General features: G+C 41.1%; 1 protein-coding gene across 1 annotated transcript in view; it reads left to right on the plus strand.

The window, feature by feature from the left end:
* Positions 1-4,528: 4,528 nt before the first annotated feature.
* The window catches only part of FRRS1 (ferric chelate reductase 1), an 87,054-nt gene continuing 70,137 nt past the window's right edge, over positions 4,529-21,445 (plus strand). Inside the window, exon 1 of the mRNA XM_035017951.1 lies at positions 4,529-4,584. The gene's annotated coding sequence lies outside the window, so the exon portion shown is untranslated. The remainder of the gene's footprint in view (positions 4,585-21,445) is intronic.

Genomic DNA, 21,445 nt, shown 5'->3' on the forward strand with positions numbered 1-21,445 from the left:
AATAGTGATCTTAAAATCAAGATGTCAGACAACATTCTTATGTTCATAATTCTGGACTGTTTAAGACGCAAGATGACATAAAAGGTGATTTGTAAGCATATTCAAGTTTGAGAAGCGCCAGTCATACCTTTGTGCTTCATGTTCATGCCTTCCTAACCACCATTTATTTATTTATTTATTTATTTATTTATTTATTTATTTGAGACAGAGAGAATGAGAGAGACAGAGAGCACATGAGAGGGGGGAGGGTCAGAGGGAGAAGCAGGCTCCCCGCCGAGCAGGGAGTCCGATGCGGGACTCGATCCCGGGACTCCAGGATCATGACCTGAGCCGAAGGCAGTCGCTTAACCAACTGAGCCACCCAGGCGCCCCTAACCACCATTTTTAAGGACGCTCTACCCTCTACTCTTCTGAAATCTGCAAGCCATCAACTAGCCAATTCAACTTGATGAGCTTGGACTAAAATGGAATTTCTCAGCAATACTGAGAAATATTTAGAGAAATAATGGATGATTTTCTGTGTGAATATTATGGAATCAATGTATACTTTTTATTTGTATTTTTTTTTAAAGATTCATTCATTTATTTGAGAGAAAGAGAGAGAGAGCATGCAGGGGGTGGGGAGAAGGAGAGAGTCAGGCTGCGCTGAGCATGGAGCTCGACTCAGGGCTCAATCCCATGACCCCAAGACCACGACCTGAGCTGAAACCAGGAGTCAGATGCTTAACTGACTGCACCACTCAGGCACCCCTTTTATTTGTATTTTAAAAATTCTCTATATTGGAAAATGAATATAGACTCTATGAATAATTTATACTCAGTTTTACCATAGGGTCGCATCATCTCTGGGTTGATAAAGTTCTTTGGCACTTTATTTAGTATAATATGTGTTGCGTACCTACAAAGCACTGTCGTGCAATATATTGATCCAATTGGTTTATAATATCAAAAATAGAAAAAAATAAAAATTACGGAAGTATAGAATTAGTTTTCCTACAAAGAATAAGTGAACCACAAAGTATTGTGACAACAAGCTCAGTAGTCACGTTTTGTTAGCTAGTGCCTAGGGGAGTACTTAAACCTATGCAAGTTAGTTGCATTTTATTTGGTAGCATAACTGCAGATAAAGTTGTCTGCTTAATCCCTGAGGTTACTTTAAGAGGCAGAATGTAATGTTACCTGTCACTTCATTACTCTAGGCTTAGAGAATTTGCTTCTAAAAGTAGTTTATTCATCTGCTAAACTAAACTTACAATATCAGTGATAATATTTGCTTATGTAATAGTTTACAGATTTCCAAAGTGTTGCAATATTCAGAATTCCATTTAATCTTCACAGCAATTTTGTGAAGACAAGATAGTTACTAATGCCACATGTCTATGTTATAGATAAGAAAAATGAGGTCCTGGACTATAAAGTGATTTCAGTAATATAATCTGGCTAGTCAGTGGTGTCTAGGTTTTTTTTTAATTTTTAAGTGTGGCCACAAGGTATTAGGGGTTACACAGAGACAAAGTAAACAGATTAGTCATACAAATAATTTGGTGTTTTTTCTTTTCATTTTTGTTTTAAAATAAAACAGCACAGTTTCAGAAATGGCATGGATCCTATCTAGGCTGGTATAAGTAGGAAAGGATTCAATCTGACTGGGTGAAATATGGTAACAATCATTTCATTAATACTTTTAGTCAAATAACAATATCTTCATTCTTGGGAATGGAATTGGACCACAGGTCGTAGAGACTACAAGGACCGAGCATAATATCAGGGGCCCCGGAAGCCATACTGTCTAGGATTCTTGGCCAGGCTCCAGTCTTAGTTGCAGAAGTGGAACATAAATCAGGACAGGGTAGCTGCTCAGTCTAAGATATTGGGGAAACACAGTGAGAATTGGGCGAGGAGTTTGGGGAGGAGGCTGCTGCTAATTAACCGGCTGGAGAATGTCACCCCGGAAGTGAAACATAAGGAAAGCAGGCTAATTCTAGACCTTTTGACATTTTCCAGGCCTGGTTCTCACTGGCAAGGCTCAGTCTGCTGATGAGGTGTCATTAGTCCTCTCTGCTGGGTGGAGCACAAGTGGGCAGGGGAAAGAAGCACTGCTCTTTTGGCACTTGAGCACATAGTTCAACTTCTAGGGCATGTGCTTTATCCGAGGCTTACGTGAGGTGCTCTGCTCATTGAAGTCCACAGATTTACACCTTGGAAGTTTCCATACATCACCTGTATAAAATGGGTGCCACTGCAATTTTGTAGTAATCCCCATGTGTATTTTCATGAAATGTTGCCAGGTGAGCATATACTGCTTTATCAGTGGTTCTGGAACTATCTGAAAAATAGCACAGGTATTTATTTTTAAGATTTATTTATTTATTTGAGAGAGAGAGACAGAGCAGGGGGAAGGGCAGAGGGAGAGAGAGAGAAATCTTAAGCAGACTCCCTGCTGAGTGGGGGGCTGGACACAGGGCCTGATCCGATGACCCCGAGATCATGACCTGAGCCAAAACCAAGAGTCGGATACATAACTGACTGAGCCACCCAGGCGCCCCAGCACAAGTATTTTTGTGATAGAGTTATGTTCATAAGTTTGATTAGTATAAAGCAAAAATTAATTCAGTGACTCATAGGTAAAGGGAATAAACCCTGTTTCCCCATGCCACCAATTTCCTAAATCTTGTGATTAGGCCAACACAAAGGGACCTATCTCTGTACATTTCTATGACTGAATGAATATTTGGAGAATTTTTACTTGGGTTTCCTGGATGCTATGTTAAGTTGGGAGTCATTAGTACTTTGCCGTTCAGAGTGTAAGCCCAGGACCAGCAGCATTCAGATCACTTGGGAGCTTATTAGAAATGCACTATCCCAGGCTGAATACCAGACCAACTATATTAGAGTCTATTTTAACAAGTTCTCCAGGTAATTTGTAAGAACATTCAAGTTTGAGAAGCACCAGTTATGCCTTTGTGTCTTAAGTGCATACTTCCCCAAACCTCCATTTTTAACTTTTCTGAAATGTGCAAGCCAGCAGGTAGCCAATTCAGTTGGATGCATGTTAAATTCTAAAACCTATAACTTTGTGTGCTCTAAGTTGTTCTTCCCTTATTTGTCAGAAAAGGGGGACATTTTTCTTTTGCATTCTTAACATTTTTTACTTCTTTCCTCTTGATTATTTTTGCTTTTGGAGGAAAAACATCACCTCTGGCTTTCAGGAAACATTTTCTCTCTGATCTTCAACCTGAATATTTTTGTCCATGGCATTTCCCTCAAAAACACTGAGGTACTGAGTTTCTGTTGAATGTGGAATTTTATCAGAAAGGTGAGCTGCCATGAATTCCAATATTGTATATTTCTAAGTAGCTTTAGAGTATCTTTAAAAATAAAACTGCCAAAAGAACTACTTGGTGGCTTTCTCTGCCATGTTCAACTTCTTTTTGTTTTTTTTTTGTTTTTGTTTGCCTTTTCACCACATTATAGAGTCTTTTCTGATCCAATAATTCCACTATTAGGTATTTACCCAGAGAAAATGAAAATACTAACTCAAAATGACATATGTACCCCCATGTTTTTTGCAGCATTATTTATAATAGCCAAGACATGGAAGCAACCTAAGTGTCCATCAATAGATGAATGGATAAGGAAAGTGTGGGGGATATCTATATCTATATCATGGAACATTACACAGCTATAAAAAAGTTGAGATCATGCCATTTGAGACAGCATGGATGGACTTAGAAGGTATTATGCTAAATGAAATAAGTCAGCCTGAAAAAGACAAATGCCATATGATTCCACTCATAAATGGAATCTAAAAAATGAATAAACAAAAAACAGAATCAGAACTATAAATACAGAGAAAAGACTGATGATTGCCAGTGGGGAGTTGGGCAAAATCAGTGAAGGTGAGAGGCAGATACAAACCTCCAGTTATGGAATTAGTAGGGAATAAAAAACAGAGCATAAGGAATACAGTCAGTGGTATTGTAATAGTGATGCAATGGGACAGATGGTAGGTATACTTGTGGTGAACATAGCATAATGTAAAAACTTGTCAAATCACTAAGTTGTACACCTGTAACTAACATTGTGTGCCAACTATACTCAAAAAAAAAAAAAAAAAAAGAAAAGAAAAGAAAAAGAAAAATCTTGGACCTGATAAATTTCATCTCTCCCAGTAGTAGCTATATTTTCTGTTTCTTAGCTGTAAGTCTACTATTATTTTATCCCAGAACTCTGAACCAATTAAGGGAAAATTTTTATTGAGCATTTTCTCCTCTCTGATCTCTTAGCTTTGTTTTCTTTTTTCTCCCCATCTTTGTTTTTTTTTTTCAATATTTTTTAAAGATTTTATTTATTTATTTGACGGAGAGAGAGAGAGAGAGCACAAGAGGGGAAGCAGCAGAGGGAGAGGGAGAAGCAGACCCGCCAAGCAGGGAGCCCAATGTGGGGCTCGATCCCAGGACCCTGAGATCACAAGCTGAGCTGAAGGCAAGCGCTTAACAACTGAGCCACCTACGTGCCCCTCCCCATCTTTGTTATAAAAGGAAAAAAAATCCTCATGAGACATGTTGCCATTTTGAAGTTTAGGTATGTATGTATATACTATTTGTGTGTGTATCAGAAGTCACATTTAGAAATGTTCTCTGTAAGTTACACTTAAACCATTTTAGTTGGTAAATGCCAACAACATCATGGTTTGTTTCATAAGACCTCTCTTTACTTTGAAACCATGTCCTCTGTTTCTTCATTTTCTCTAAAACCACACAGGATGATGAGGAAATAAAGTGAGAGAAGTATGCTGAATTATACATACAACAAACTATGCTAAATATCATTTATTAAATGATATATAGAATTTCATGGTACAAGGCATAGGATCGTCTGAAATTGACCCTGAGAGCTCATTCTTGGTTACCTGAACCACTGGGCCATTTGGAACCAAGAATACCTTTCAATCAGTGGGAGAAGCCACACTTCAACCCAGTGTCTATAAGACTATGGCATTATCTTACCCTATTGCAAGAACTACAACTTTGTATGGTCTCCACTGACATTGGATGCTGGGCAGCTAGCATTCACAGTCACTTCCTCTAAATAGATAGCATGCAATCCAGACTGCCTAACATTTAAGTTGTCTGCTTATGTCTTCTGAGAAATTTGCTATCATGCTTGCCCTGTAAGAAAGAAGAGCAACAGTGGGGAGGGGTCTTTTTCCTGGAATACTGGACTGAGTGCCCTTCAGATGGCCTGGGCCCCTGCATATTTCTTCATGGGAAAAATGGTAGGATCGAAGGACCTGTGACTTTTGTTGCTGATTGCTTGAGTTTTCGCAGTAAAACCTATTTTTTTTTTTAACCCTTACAGTATGATATTGTAAAATTTACCCTGAGCTCTGGTGAACCTCAGATGGCCACCACAAAAGGGCCCATCTTGCACAGCACATCAAAGCTTTGCTCTGCATACCTTGCTTTGGGCAGTTTGTATCTCAGTTTGCATATTTGTAACAGGGATTAAAGTCATTGGTCACGGTCATGTTTTGCCTTGGACAAAATGTCCTCCTATTTGTGTTTGTTAACTTGCGCATTTTCTTCTCAGCCATCTACCTCCCTTATTCACATATCTCCTTGCCCAGCTAAGATGCCATGCTGTATTTGTTCAATAATACTTCTGCTAGCTCACTACACTCCCTTCCCCTTCTGTCTTCTTTGTGGCATCTGCCAAGGCTGCAGTCATCGATAAACCAACTGCTTTCTCTACATCTATGCCTGAGCAGCCAAGCGCTGCTGGAGAGAATTACACAATAGGGCATGTTGATTTTACAGAAAATTAATTAAAATAACTTCAAACTGTATACCAACCCTGAAATGATTCTCAGTCAGTCTCTCTCCCATTTTCCATAAGGATTATGTCAAGCCTCCTCAAACCTTCCTCTCATCTGCTATGATTCTCAGAAGGTGATCTTGACTTTCATTTTATAGAGACAATAGAAGCTGTTAAATGGGAACTCCATCACCTGTCCCATTTCCAGCACACACGACCCTAACTGCATCTCTATCCATACTATTCCATTTCCCTTCTGTTACAATATGGGTATAATTATTTCTCCTCAGGCTAAATCCTCCTCTACTGCTTTTATTTTACCTCCTCTCACCTTCTAAGGTACCTGAAGTTATGGATTATCTTTTCTCTAATCTGAATATTCATACTCTCTCTCAGTTGAAGCTTTTAAAAAGGCTCAAGTTTTTCCCCAACTAAGACAAAGACATAGAAGAAGGAAAATCCTCACTTGATGCCTTCATTCTCTTTTAGCTACTGCCCTAGTTCCTCTTTACAGACAAATTTTTGAAAAATTGTCTCTATGTACTATTTCTATTTCTCTCCCACTAACAATCTCTAAACCATCTTCAAGTTAATTTTGTCCTATATTACTCTATCTCAGGATTTCTTAACCTTGGCATTATTGGCATTTTAGGCTGAATCAGTCCTTTATGTATGTGGTACCATCCTGTACATTTAGGATGTTTAGTTAGCAGCATTCCTGTCTTCATTCACTAGATGCCAGGAGCAGCCTTCTCCCTCCAGCTGTGACAACCAAAAATGTCTTTAGACATCGTCAAATGACCTCTGTGAGGCAAAATTGCCTCTGGTTAGGAATCATTATTCTATCCCCATGGCGCCTGTTAAGGTTACTGATACTTTCATGATGCTGTTTCATTTTTTATCTGACTTGAAATCACAGTGGCATCTGACATTGTTAACCTCTCCCTTCCTGAGACAACATTTTTCTCTAACCTCCAATGACTTAATATTTTCTTGATTTTTTTACCTCTCAAATTGTTCGTTTGTTTCTTTCTCTTTCTTCCTCTCTTTCCCTCCCCCCCCCTTCTCTCTCTCTTTCTTTAAATCTCCTTTGCAGGGCGCCTGGGTGGCTCAGTTGGTTAAGCGACTGCCTTCGGCTCAGGTCATGATCCTGGAGTCCCGGGATCGAGTCCCGCATCGGGCTCCCTGCTCAGCAGGGAGTCTGCTTCTCCCTCTGACCCTCCTCCCTCTCATGCTCTCTGTCTCTCATTCTCTCTCTCTCAAATAAATAAATAAAATCTTTAAAAAAAAAACAAAAACAAAATAAATCTCCTTTGCAGGTTCATCCTTTGCCAATGGATAATTAAATGTTGGCATTCTCTTCTTACTCAGCTCTCTTTCTGGGGACTCTCATCCCCATCCAAGGCTTTAGTTTCCATATTTATACTTCTGTTTCCAGCTACAAGGAACTAGCTTCAGTATGGTAAACAGGCCAACCTCCCCACCAACAGCAACGAAAAAGCTGGAGACAATAGTTTATCCATAGCTTGTGAGTCTTATCTCTGTGTGGTAGCCTTGTCCTTTAGAGAAAACAGAAATCTCCTAGTTTTACCTTTTGAAAGGTAAGAAAATTAGTTCTTTTTTTTAAAAAAGATTTTATTTATTTACTTATTTGAGAGAGTGAGAAAGAGAGAGAGAGAGAGAAAGAAAGAGAGAGAAAAGAGGGAAAGGGAGAAGCAGAATCTCGCTGAGCAGAGAACCCAACGTGGGGCTCGATCCTAGGACTCCAAGATCATGACCTGAGCTGAAGGCAGATACTTAACCAACTGAGCCATCCAGAAACCCCAGAACATTAGTTCTTAATGAGAATAATACAGTTAAAGATGGAAATGATGTTTCTTAAATTGGCCTAGAAGGGCCTGAATAATCTGCCTCCACCCCTGCCTCTCACCCCTGTACCCTCCCTAACCTCATCCTCCATCACCATCCCTCCTGTATTCCTACTCAAGGCAGCTGACTGTGGTTCAGTCCTTTGCTCATGCTCCACCACAGGATTCTTCTGCCTAGAATGCTCCTCTTGCTCACCTCTACCTACTTAACTCATCCTTTGGGTCTTACCTCAAGCAGACTTCCTCATGCAGCCTTCCCTGACGTTCCTAACCAGTGCCAATCCCCCATTATGGAGGCCTTTAATGGTCCCCAAACATCTCCTTATGGCATGGCACAGGAGCAGTTTTCCATCTACTTGTGTGGTTAATGAGACAGCAGAATACAGTTGAGCGGTTAAGAGCAGGGATTTTGGAGCCAAGAGTTTGCTCATCTTTAAAATGGGGATAGTAATAGAACCTACCTGTAAGGGTTGTTGTGAGTCTTGAATGATTAGTGTATGTACAATGCTTAGAATGGTGCCTGGAAGATAGTAAGCATATGTAAATGTCTGCTGTAGTTTTAAAAAAATTAATTATCATCTGTCTCTCCCACTATTTTTGCTCATCAATTTTTACTCAGTGCCAACACAGTTTATGACACATGGCAGGCATGTGGTAACTGCCAGAGTAATGTATAAATTAAAGTGTGTGGAAAAAGAAATGCTGTATAAATGCAAAGCACATTTGTATAGATGAAAAAATAGAGATTCTGCATTTTGTTTTTAAAATGATTCTACTATAGTCATTCACTGTTTTCATTTGCACAATCTAAGCTAAGAGGAAAATAGGTGATTTCTTAATTTTAGGAGAATTTAAATAATATTTTATGCTGGTTGAGTTCAGTATAACAAAATCATTGAAGTCAGAGTCATTAAGTTAAAATATTATAAATTTGATGAGGCACCTAGGTGGCTCAGTCAGTTAAACATGCAATTCTTGATTTTGGCTCAGGTCATGATCTCAGGCCCCATGTTGGGCTCTGTGATGAGCGTGGAGTTTCTCTCTCTCTCTCTCTCCCTCTGCCCCTCCCCCCACTCACATACACTCTCTCTCTCTCAAAAAAAAAACTAAAAAAATTATAAATTTGAAATTTATATCCGAATTAAAATTCCTATATTAAATACATAAGAAGTAGATATAACTTTCCCTAACGGATAATGAAAACAAACATCAATCTTGGAGGGTAAGGCTTACATAACAATGAATTATTTTAGCTTTTAAATGATCACACAAGATTTTGTAAACAAATTTTCACACTCAATTTTTTTGATGACGAGATATTAAGTAAATATGAATCTGACAAGAAAACTTGGCTCTGTAAGCATGCAAATGAGATTATGTATCTGGCACAGAGGTCACTGGATTCTTTGAATCATTATGAATTATTAGATTAATAATTTGAGAAATAACCATGCTACATGAACAATGATAATTCAGTGCAAAAAATCTAAAGCCATGAAGAGATATTTATAAAGTAGTATATTACCATCGGTAATAGTCAACTCAGGCTGCCATAACAAAATACCACAAATTAGGTGGCTTAAACAACAGAAATATATTTCTCTCAGTTCTGGAGGCTGGGAAGTCCAAGATCAAGACGCCAACTGATTTTATTCCTGGTGAGAGCTCTTCTCCTAGTTTGTAGGCAGCTACCTCTCACTGTGTCATCACGTGGCAGAGAGAGAGAGAGAGAGCTCAGGGCTCTCTTATAAGGGTACCACTCCCATCAGATTAGGGCCCTACCCTTATGACCTCATTTAACTTTTATCACCTCCTCATAGGCCTTATCCCTAGATACAGTCATATTGGGGGTCAGGGCTCAGCATATGAATTTTGAGGGGACATAAACATTTAGTCCATAACTCCATTCAAAAGAAGGAGAGAATATGATTTGGGTGAATATGCCAAAAATCTTTAGAGAAAGAGGCTTTTAGGATTGACTTCACAGACTTTGGGCTTGCAGAGTTGGAAGGGAAATTATGCCATGATCTAAATATTTTATGTGTAAAGCAGAAGGAATATAGGATTTGTGTGGGACTAGTGAGAATTTGATTGGTCTCCTAGTATGTGAGAGGGAAATGAATGGAAAGTAGGTGAATTTTAAGTCATTGAATAATTCAAATGATGAGCTATGGAGTTTGTACTTTATTTCATGAGCAATAGGGACCCATACTTTTAAAAAGGAGTGATATGATCAGAGCTGTCCTCACAGTATATTAATCTGAGAGAGACTTTTTAAAGAGCTAAAATTGGTAGCTTAGTGCTGGTCTGGTAAGGAGGTTGTATTAATAGTCAGGAAGGAGGTAATGAGAGCCGAATCCATCGTAGTGGTATCAGGTACTTACCTATGAGTCAAACATCGACTCTTCCTCAATAAGACAGGTTTCTAGTGGGGAAACATACAAATAAACTAATAATTACAATATAATGGGATAAGTGCTAGGATAAGATTCAATTCAGAAGTAGTATTTAATAATTCTAAACTTGTATATACCTAATTAAAATACTCAATATTTACAAAGCAAAAATGGATAGAACTACAGGGAGAGGTTGACAAATCCTCAATCACAGTGGAATATTTCAACTCATATCTCAAAATTAATGATAGGCTAAGCAGACAAAATAGTAATAAAGATATAGAAACTTTGAATAACGCCAAGTAACTGTATTGATGTTGGCTCAAATCAGAAAACAGTATAGGCCCAGAGAATAATGTATGCAACAACTAGAGCATATGCCTTGATGCTGTTTCTCCTTTCCGCAAATTCTCTTTCACCGTCACCATTTTCCCATTTTTCAAAAGAAAGGAATACCTCTTCTCCATCCCAGATTTCCCATGATGCATCATCTCGGGGCATACAAACTTCAGAGGTCCAATACTGGTGTCGGAGAATTCTCTCTTAATCATAAACCTTGGGCCCCTTGGGTGGCTCAGTTGATTAAGCAGCTGCCTTCAGCTCAGGTCATGATCCTGGAGTCTTGGGATGGAGTCCTGCATCAGGCTCCCTGCTCGGCGGGGAATCTGCTTCTCCCTCTGACCCTTCCCCCTCTTGTGCGTGCCCTTTCTTTCTCTCTTTCTCTCTCTCTCTCAAATAAATAAATAAAATCTTTAAAAAAAAATCATAAACCTTTCATAGGTCATTGTCTTTTCCTGTCTTATATGAACGTCTGTTAAGGGTGAGTCATGACATTAGGAAAGCGGTGATTTGACCGGTGTTGGGATATTCCAAATTCAGTAATATGGCACAGTGGGACCGATGACAGTTTTTGTTTAACTGCCTCACCTCTTTCATATTCATATTTTGTCATAATGAGTTACTGCTGAGGGAGTCACACACACTCGGTCCGGAGGGTCAGAGAGGCAGGCAGCAAGATCAGGGGTGCTGTAGCCCCCATGCTGTGCCTGTCGCCTGGCCAGTCAGAGGGCTGGAGTCGCCAAGGGCTTCCCCTGGTGAGAAGCACCTCCTGAATAAGAAACTGGGAGAAAATGGTAGCTACGGTTTCACCAATAATTACCAATCATGATGAAACAGAAAGAAGCTTTTCTTAACTACTACTAATAAAAAGAAAATGTATCAACTATGTTGAAGAAAGGTCTCGGTTTTCTATTTTCCCCAGAGAAAATGGTATAAAAAGGCATCGCCGTTTGAAGGGGTGATTAAAAGTATCAGCCCAAAACTGTAGAAGAAGTGTTGCAGAGATATGTTAAGAAGTATATTTTCTGTTCTTCTAGGTCATATGATGTTTGTGGACTTTATCATCCTTTTAAAATTTATAATTTGTTGTGATTTTATTCTTTTTTTTTTTTAAAGGTTTTATTTATTTGACAGAGAGAGACATAGCGAGAGAGGGAACACAAGCAGGGGGAGTGGGAGAGGGAGAAGCAGGCTCCCCATAGAGCAGGGAGCCCGACGCGGGGCTCGACCCCAGGACCCTGGGATCATGACCTGAGCTGAAGGCAGACGCTTAACGACTGAGCCACCCAGGTGCCCCTGTTGTGATTTTATTCTTTTTTTTTTTTTTAAAGATTTATTTATTTGACACAGAGAGACAGCTAGAGAGGAAACACAAGCAGGGGGAGTGGGAGAGGGAAGGCAGGCTCCCCGCCGAGCAGGGAGTCCGATGCGGGGCTCGATCCCAGGACCCTGGGACCATGACCCGAGCCGAAGGCAGACGCCTAACGACTGAGCCACCCAGGCGCCCCTGATTTTATTCTTGTATTACAAAAATATTTACTTTTATACTTATTCTTTAAAGTGATAATATTGTATTCTTTTTTTTTAAGAGGTCTGCACCTCAAGCTATATTTGAACAAGACCTAAATCCCTCCCCAGACCTGATATTTTTTCTCTATCTTTCTCTTTCTGTCTGTTTCTCTCATCATTGCTTTTCGTGTTCTTAAAAGCAGGACCTATACTAATATATATGGGATGTAGAGCAAAGTATTCCAAAAATATCACCTAGGATATAGTGCCCTAAATTTTAGAAAAATGGCTTTATTAAGTTAAGATTAAGTCCTGCCTCTCCAATGTTAATATGTTGTCTTAATTATTAGATGCAAAATAAATACTTAATATATTCTCAGTTTTGCAAACAGAACTTCTTGTGTCTAAGAACAAGATTTTTTTTAAGTACAAGAGGTACAGATAAAAAATAGGAATAGCTAAATCCTGACTTATTCTAGCAATAAAGTAATATTAACCCATGGATAAATAAACCTTCAAACATATTTAAAAATATTAGGTGGTCAACTTAAACATCTGTGGATACACAGCTTTTCACATTACCTTCAAGGGCATGCAAGCACAAACATTTGGAGACAACTGATCTGGACAAATAACTGTGGAAGGCTATAAAAATCAATCATGCAACTCCTTGAAGGGAGCCACCATCTATTTTTAACTGTACTGTTGGCAGATTTCAGCGACAGCTGTATCAGGCGGAGAGAGGCTGCCGGACAGTGTGGAAGGACACTGTGTTGGCCCACTTATTTTCAGTTGTGAAAGCTTCTTTTCAAATCCTAGTATTTAGAAGATGCAATTGAGACTAACATTTTTTATAGTTTGGGGTGGAAATAACTCCCATTAGTGCTACATAATAGGTAGCATGGTGGTAAAATCCATGAGATTGGGTGTGAGCTCCACTGAAATGTAGGTAGAAAAGAGAAAAGGTTCATAATGTCAGCCCTGGGGGCACTGCGACATTGAGAGGTGGGGATTAAAAAATCAAAATAAAACAGGAGAAGGGAACTGAGATGGAACAACCAGGGCAGAGTTTGGAGGAAAAACAGGAGAGCAGGGCATGCTGGATGAGAAGTGAAGGAAGGGTTTCTGGGAGGAGAGTGAGGGAGGTGCTGCTGATGGGTCCGCAAGAACGGAGATGTAATTGGTGACCCAATGAACCCAGTTCGTGGGGTTGAGTATCTGATAGGTGGAAGAAGAAAGGAACCAAGGATGCAGGTAAGACAGACCTTTCAAGGAGGTTTGCCCTAAGAAGGAGCAGAGAAAAGATGTGGTAGCTGGAAGAGGAGTGTGCCGTTAGGACCCTCTTCTTTGTTTTTAATATCAGAGAAAGAACCGCGTGTCTATTTACCATCAGTGGGACTCAGTGGAGAGGTAAAAAGTGATGATGTAGGAGAGAAAAGGGGAATGTATCAGTCTAGATTGGGGCAAGAAGCAGATGGTGGGCACAAGTTGGATAATTTGGAGTTTTAAAAGGGATTATTTATTATACAAAATTATGGTCAGAGTATAAGGAAAACAAAGGGATAGTGCAGTACCCTGGGGTAAGTTACAGATTGGTATTAATACCCATTAGGGGAGCGGGAAAAGTTACCAGAATCTGGAAAAAGGGAGCTGTGTAGACAGACCTACGTGTGCCATTTGGTGGATGGACTAAGCCAGCTCATAGAGAGAGAGCTGGAAAAATAAATGCCCCTCCCTCCACTTTCCTCCCTCCTGTTACATCCCAAGTCCTTTCCTGGGCACCCCATCCTTCTCACTGGACAGAAAAGTCTGGAAACTGGAGGGCAGGGGAACCTGCTGATTCAGGGCAGACTCTCTGGCAGAGAGTGGGACAAGGGAAGGAGGAAAATGGATCTGAAGGGGCAAACAGAAAATTCTGCACAGGAAGAATGGCAGAATTGAAATGTGACCTTGAGTGAGAGAAGGAGAACCTGGTGTACAAGTGGAGGGATTAGCCATAGAGTGGGAACACCTGTGGTTCATGCTCAGGACGGGCAAGAAGGCAGAGGGCCAGGGTGCAAATGCTGGTAGGTTGTGTGATGTGATGGTAGGAGGTTAGAAATGGTCTCTGAACTTGATTGTAAAATCATCTATGGCAGGAATAATTTCCTTTTTGTCATCCTCCCAGGGTGATGAGTACAGACTTGTAACAATTGCTCATTGAATAGTTATTATACCCAGATCCTACTCAGAACCTGCAGCGAATGTGTGGTTTTCACGTTGGCAGTGAGTTTAGTATAATATTTGTTTTTTAGCTATATAATCCAAATGAAATTGGGATGACCACTTGAAAGGGAAAAAAATGTCTTTTCCAATGGCATTTTTTTTATTTAAATAAGAAATTATAGCTGAATATGAACCAGATGCATTTGCTCAACACATTATAATTATTGTAAGAAAATAGTTTGAGTTTGTTATAATCTTGTAAACCAGAGATTCTCAATCCTGGTTGTATCGGTTGTGTACCTGAAGGCATTAGAAATTGAGCGTCTGGAGCCAAACACGGCAAGCTTAAGAGACATTTGACTGAGTATGGATCCTGTCCTGAGTATGGCTTCCCTTTTTGCTAATTCCAGTGCAATTAGTCACCACGTTCTGGTTCTAGGTCTGAAATGACAATTCTCTGGGCATCTGACAATTAACCTGTCCCAAACCAAACCTTCGTATTCTCCCTAACACACTGCATTCTCTTCTCATCTTCTTACACCTTGAAATAATTCAGGATTCAGTCTCCCATCTGTACACTCAATCCATCCAATTCTGTCAGCTCAACCTTCAAAATACATTGTCATTCAGATCCCATCATTTGTCCTGCTGTCATGCTACTCCAGCCCTCTAGATAAGTATGAATCATGGATTTCATATATATTATATATAACAGTTAGAATATGTCTTAGAGCAATCATTTAACACCATGAATCGTGAATTGTGTTGTTTCCCTGTTCACAAGCCTCCGCTGGCTTCCCATCACACCCAGAGTACAATCCATAGCCTTCACTGGGGCTTACCTCACCGCCCGCCACTTTTCCCCTTTCCCATCGCACTCCAATTTCCTTGAAAACACCAAGAGTGCTCTCACTGTTTTCTCATCCTGGAGTAAAGTTTTCTCCATATTTCTGTGGGGCTCATCTTTTCAGTTAACTCACATCTTTGCTCACATTATTAACTCCTCAAACGATTGCATGCGATTGTGGTTTGCGTGGGCATATAGTTGGCAGAGGATAATATTAGCATTTATCATTCCTCCAAGATTAGCTAACTATTTGTCATCTCCATGACTGTTCAGGTTTCACAAGGCACTTTCAACTTTCTACCTCTTTGGCTGTTCTTTTAACACAAAGAAATTTCTGTACAGTGTGTGTGTAAATATATGACTATGTTTGTGGGCATGTATATATAGCACTAATTCTTTCTCCTTAATGTCTCTCATTTGTAGAAATAATATTCCCCATTTTATTTGATACTTTTCTTCCCCTGGGATTTCTCAATAGTGTCAGTTCTGAGCTAGACTGGCTCTACATAAGACCAAATATGATACTTTTAATTAATGTGCTGACTCGTTTGGCTGTTAGTACTTGAGAGGAGAAGTCTTTATAAGTATGTATTTCAAGACAGCTTATTCCTTCTCCCTGAGACCCTCACCACTGTTCTAGGAATTGTGGGAAGAATACGGTGAACTGTATGGGTCCTCACTCTTCAGGGGTAGTGCTTTATGGATAGTGCTTTGAGGGTGGGTGGGTAGAAAGCTACTAGTTACCTCCCTCTCCTTCCAGTGATCAGACAGAAAGGAAAACATGGGTTGTCACTGAGGGAGATAAATGTGCTTTTCTGTACTCTCAGGTGCTCATAATACTTCAAATTTCCTGACATCTACTGCCACCGTGTGGGTATTTACAATTACTGAATTCAAACTTGAGTGTTTCCCTGTTTAAGCCTGGTCCTAAGCACAGAATTTTAAGTTTGTTTTAGTGTCGTTCAGCCTCAGATTGGCTCCTGCATCCCCTCCAGCTTCCCTGTACTCTCAGACTCACAATGAGTTTCCATTATTACTTTTCTCTTCCCTTATGCTGCAGTCTGTTAAAGCAGTGCTGAAGTCCTGCTGCTGATACTGTAATGACTTTTAATTTTTGATAACTGCAGTTTGAGCCAGAGAGACCCCAAGATGATCCCCAAGGATCTCTGTTTCCTGATATTCATGCCTGTGTATCCCTTTCACCTTGAGTGTGTGTGGGACCCGTGACTAGCTTCTAACCAACAGAATATGGCAGAAGTGATGGGAATGACCCTTCCACAATGACATTACATGGCACTGCAACTTCCATATTGCTAGCAGACTCTCTAGATTGCCTTCTGGGCTCGCATGCATGAAGCAAGAAGCCATGTTTGGGGGGGCCCAGTGAAAAGGAACTGGGGGCCACTACAGGCTGTCAGCGGGCAAGAAACAGAGGCACCAATCCAACAGGACATAGCCAGTTGAATCCTGCCAACGACCACGTGAACCTGGGAGCAGATGGCTCTCCAGTGGAGCTTTTGGATGAGATGCTACCCAGGCTGACACCGGGATTGCGGCTTCAGGAGAGATCCTGAAGCAGAGGATGAGGTTAAGCTGTGCCCAGATTCTATGAGATAATAAATGTGTGTTGTTTTTAGTTCCTAAATGTGTGGCCATTTTTCTGCAGCAATAGCTAATTAATACACAGTTCTTTGGTTTTACGTATGTGACTCCCCTCCTTACAGGATTGCAATATAGGTCTTTAGAGACCATTCTTGGAAATAAATGTAATTGACAAACACCATTCTGTGCTAGAATTGTCCGTCCCCTCCTTCCAAGGGGCTGTTGTGCCTGATTCCTTTAAGGTAAGTTTTCACTCAGGAAATACCTCAGCTATTCATACAGAGAGAGTTCTGTTGGAACTGCATATATAATTCCCAAATAATAGTGGGTAGGCTTAAATCCAGCAGTGGACTCAACTTAGCCAAAAACTGAGATCACATACCTTGTCGGATAATTCATCCCCTTCCAGATGCATTTATACGATTGTAGCTATAGTGATTATGACAGATATTAAACTTATTTTTAACTTTAAAAAACGCTCATGTCAGGGCTTTGTCATGAAACACTTGACTAAGAGTATGAAATACTTGACAGAGAGTGCTAAAAGGCAAGGGTGGGGAGAGGGAGTAACTCCCTTTATCACGGACCATCAGCTTGATTCTATCCTACAACCAGGGCTTTTTTTTTTTTTAATAACTACACGGAATTTCATATATGTTATGGAGAGCCAGTTGTGTTTTGTCAATGGCATGCTTCTGATGAACCAGTCTGATAAATGTAAAGGAAATTCACCTGTAGTAACTGGTAATTTATTAACCTAAGCTGCTCCTAGTATCAACATCACCTTTTCTCATGAAACATAGTTTTGTAGGGGGGTGCCATCAGGATCTGCAGTTTCTAGAATTTAATTTACTCTTTTCGAAAACCAGAATAGCATCTATTCAGCTCTGGTACAGAGGCTTAAGTACATTTAAACTCAAAAAGTGCTCATAAATTATCTTGTTGGCATGATTGAAGTAAGCTTGGTTGTCAGGCATGCTCACTTTCTTTCTTTTTTTTTTTTTTTTAAAGATTTTATTTATTTTTATTTGAGAGAGTGAGAATGAGAGAGAGAGAAAGAGCATGAGAGGGGGGAGGGTCAGAGGGAGAAGCAGACTCAGCAGGGAGCCCGATGCGGGACTCCAGGATCATGACCTGAGCTGAAGGCAGTCGCTTAACCGACTGAGCCACCCAGGCGCCCAGGCATGCTCAGTTTCAACTGAAGGGCAGTGGATGTCAGTGAGCCCTCTTGCTCAGCTATAGACGCGGACGGTTGAAACAAAAGATAGATAAGACCACTTAACTCATGCTCTAACCGAAACCCATTGTTCTTATTTCTTATGGCACTTTCTTGAGGCATTGATGAAGAGGTTTTGCAGTGACTGGAACATTCCAATAGCCAAGCCCGAAAAGCTCTGATAGCAACAGAATGCCTAGACCACATCCATTTCCCTGCCCATGGTTACATGCTGAACACATACCTCACCCCCCCACCTATGCTGTGTACCCTCCGCCTGCTCTCTTGCATGTACCCCACCCCAGCCTCTCCCTAGAAAATTCTGGATGTCCATCTTGTGGGTGGAGAGGTCAATTGTTAAACTTTGAGCCTGCCATCTGCCCGGGCTGCCAACACCCGAAATAAATTTCTCCCTTTCTCTTTTTTTTTTTTTTTTAAGATTTTATTTATTTGACAGAGAGAGAGAGAGATAGTGAGAGCAGGAACACAAGCAGGGGGAGTGGGAGAGGGAGAAGCAGGCTTCCCACAGAGCGGGGAGCCCGATGCGGGACTCGATCCCAGGACCCTGGGATCATGACCTGAGCCGAAGGCAGACGCTTAACGACTGAGCCACCCAGGCACCCTCCCTTTCTCTTTTCCAAACCCTCATCTCTTGAGTTATTGGCTTCTCTTGCAACAAGTTTATCTGAGTTTGCTTGGCAACAGTTGGCAAACCCAGCCAGGAGCAATGCTTTCCATTTGTCCAGCCCCTTCTGGATTTCCTGGAATGGAGCCGTTGGCCAGGGTGGGAGTCACGCATTGGTTTCCTGAGTCAGCAGCTGTGATTGATCCATCAACAATGGAAAAGGGGAGGTTGGTAGTTCTGGGAAGTTCAGTGCAGACTTGATTAGTCTGTACAACTGATCCTCCTGATGAGTGACTTCCTGTTCAAAGTAGAGTATATGTCACTATCCAGCCCTGCACTGGACTCTTCCTGAACATGAACTTGCTCATGGTGCATCTTCTGATGGGTTAGTCTTTATTTGCCACCTTTCACCACTATCCCTGGTTTGGGCATCTCAAAACAAAACAATCTCCACTGTCCAAAAAAATGTAGAAAATTGAGGCCAGAGGCAATATTTAATTTTAGGTGAGATGTCATGATGGTTCCAAAAAACTATTTTGGTCTAATAGAGAGGGAGACACAGACAAAAGCAGATGCACAAACTGGGCCAGTGTAACAAGCAGAGGTGGGCACAGGTAGGTTCTTCATGGAAACACACATGCCTGCTGTAGGAGTGCTGATAATGCTTACCCCGTCTTCTGCCCTCCATCTTGTTCATGTTTGCTCCATGACCTCGCTTGGGGCTACATGTTCTGGGCCCTTTGGAGATTAATACACGTATCTTAGAAATGCCTGCCAAGGCCAGGATTGGGGGAGGCTTGTTGTGGTTTGTTAGAGATAACATAGTCGTTTCCCTTCCTGATGCACAAGTGGTGCCACAAGGTCTAATGAAAGGTTAGCTGTTAGGTGCCTATAAGCCCTTGGATTTCACTAGAGTGCCCCTCCCCAAGTGTCCCCTTACTCTATATAATTTGTGGACTGAAGTCTGGACTTTGCAGAGAATAACAATGTGGCTGCCATGCATCATCCTCCATCCTATCCCCCCACTATTAGTTACCCTGAATAAAACTGTGTAAACCATATGGAGTTGCCTGCTTCCTTCCAGTCTCAAAGAGCCTTCTCAGTTTGGGGGATACTTTACTGTCTCTCCCCCACCTCCCAATACCTGGGACACCCAAAACTGGGTTCACCTCTTTGTGGGTGTCTAGCCAAAAGATATAATTGCGCCAAAGAATTGGAAAAGGAAGAGTCTTATTTGTAACAAGTAAAGGAGAACACTGGGGATAGGGCATAGTTCCCAAGGCAGTGTTTCCTCAAACAACAAAACTGGGGAAGTTTTAAGCTAAGGGTGCATGCATATGCATGAAGGTATGCATATTCAATGGAGAATTCAGCATGGAATTGGGGCAAAAGTCATCTTAAGGTGACAGAGTCCAAGTCTTAGTTGATTGAAGTCACAAGGGCTGGCAAGGGTCGGCATCTTCAATTCTCTGGCTGCAGTTGGTCCAGTATCTGATTTTAAATCCTGCATAAGATAAATCAAGAATGTGTGTCAGGTCAATCTTTACTTTTGAACCAGCTCTGGGAGTTCTACCGCTGATTTATTGTTCCTGACCTGATAGTGGCTATTCATTCTTGCAATCTTTTGTTCCTTTAAAATCATTAGCTACTGGGGTCTATTTTGCAATTTCAACATATCCCAGGAAGTTCTGCAAAAAAAATGTGCTTGGTCAAGTAGTGCTGGTCAGCCATAGATCACAAGATGGCTGGGAGCCTAAGATGACTTTTCTTCTTCTTTTTTTTTTTTCTTTTTCAAGATTTTATTTATTTATTTGAGAGAGTGCAAGAGAGGGTGTACGAGCAGGGGGGAGGGGCAGAGGGAGAAGCGGGCTCCCCGATGAGGAGGGAGCCCAACATGGGGCTCAATCCCAGGACGCTGGGATCATGACCTGCGCCAAAGGCAGATGCTTAACCGACTGAGCCACCCAGGTACCCCTAAGATGACATTTCTTATGTCAGGAAAGCTATGTCTCATCTTTCTTTCTCCAAGAACTGTCAGTGGGCCCTCTTCTTCAAGTTTAACCAACAGTTAAAACCAAAAATAGACAAAACCACTTAACTCATGCTCTAACTAAAACCCATTGTTCTTAATGCTTATGGCACTTTCTTGACGAATTGATGAAGATGTTTGGCAACAGCCAGAAAATTCCAGTTGCCAGGCCAGAAAAGCCTGGCAGAGTTCTCATTCTCTGCTAAACACATACCACCCCCCACCCATGATCACACACCCTCTGCCTGCTCTCTTGCATGTGCCCCACCCCAACCTCTCCCTATAAGACTCTAGGTGTCCATCTTGTGGGTAGAGAGCGATCAGTTGTTAAGGCCTAAAACTGCCACCTTCCCTGGCTGCCAGCACCCGAAATAAGTTTCTCCCTTTCTCTTTTCCAAACCCCCATCCCTTGAGTTATTGGCTTCTCTTGTGATGAGTTTATCTGAATCTGTTCAGCAACAGTGTTGGTGAACTCAGTCAGGAGCTATGCTTTCGATTTGTCCATCCTCCCCGGGATTCCCTATGATGGAGCAATATGGTCGTGGCAGTGCACCAGGGCTTACCCTTTCATTTCCTGAGTTAGCGGCTGGGATAGATCAGCTATGGTAGATTTGTGGGTAACAGGACCCCTAATTCTGCTTACAATAGCACGGTGGAACTTGGGTCAATTTTGAGAGCACTAAGACAGAAGTGTGAAGCCAAAAATGGTGGGGAGGGGCAAAGACTGACCTATCAGAAGACCCAGCATGTGCAAATTTATGTGCGGGAATAGTTGGGCTTAAGGGTTGGAAATTGGAGGAAGTGGCTAGATTAATGATTAATTAGTCATTTAATTAATCAATTAATTAAACAACCTTTTGTTCTTGTTGTTCACTAAGCAGATGGGTCATAAGGTCTAATAAGATATAGATCTAGCCCACAGTGATTTTATAGTCTCCTACAGAAAAAAAGATGAGCGTAATAAGTTAACTTAAGGGATGGCAGGAGGACAG

Source organism: Mirounga leonina, unplaced genomic scaffold, assembly GCF_011800145.1.
Source record: "Mirounga leonina isolate KUSES-001 unplaced genomic scaffold, KU_Mleo_1.0 Mir_173, whole genome shotgun sequence".
Lineage (NCBI taxonomy): Eukaryota > Metazoa > Chordata > Mammalia > Carnivora > Phocidae > Mirounga > Mirounga leonina.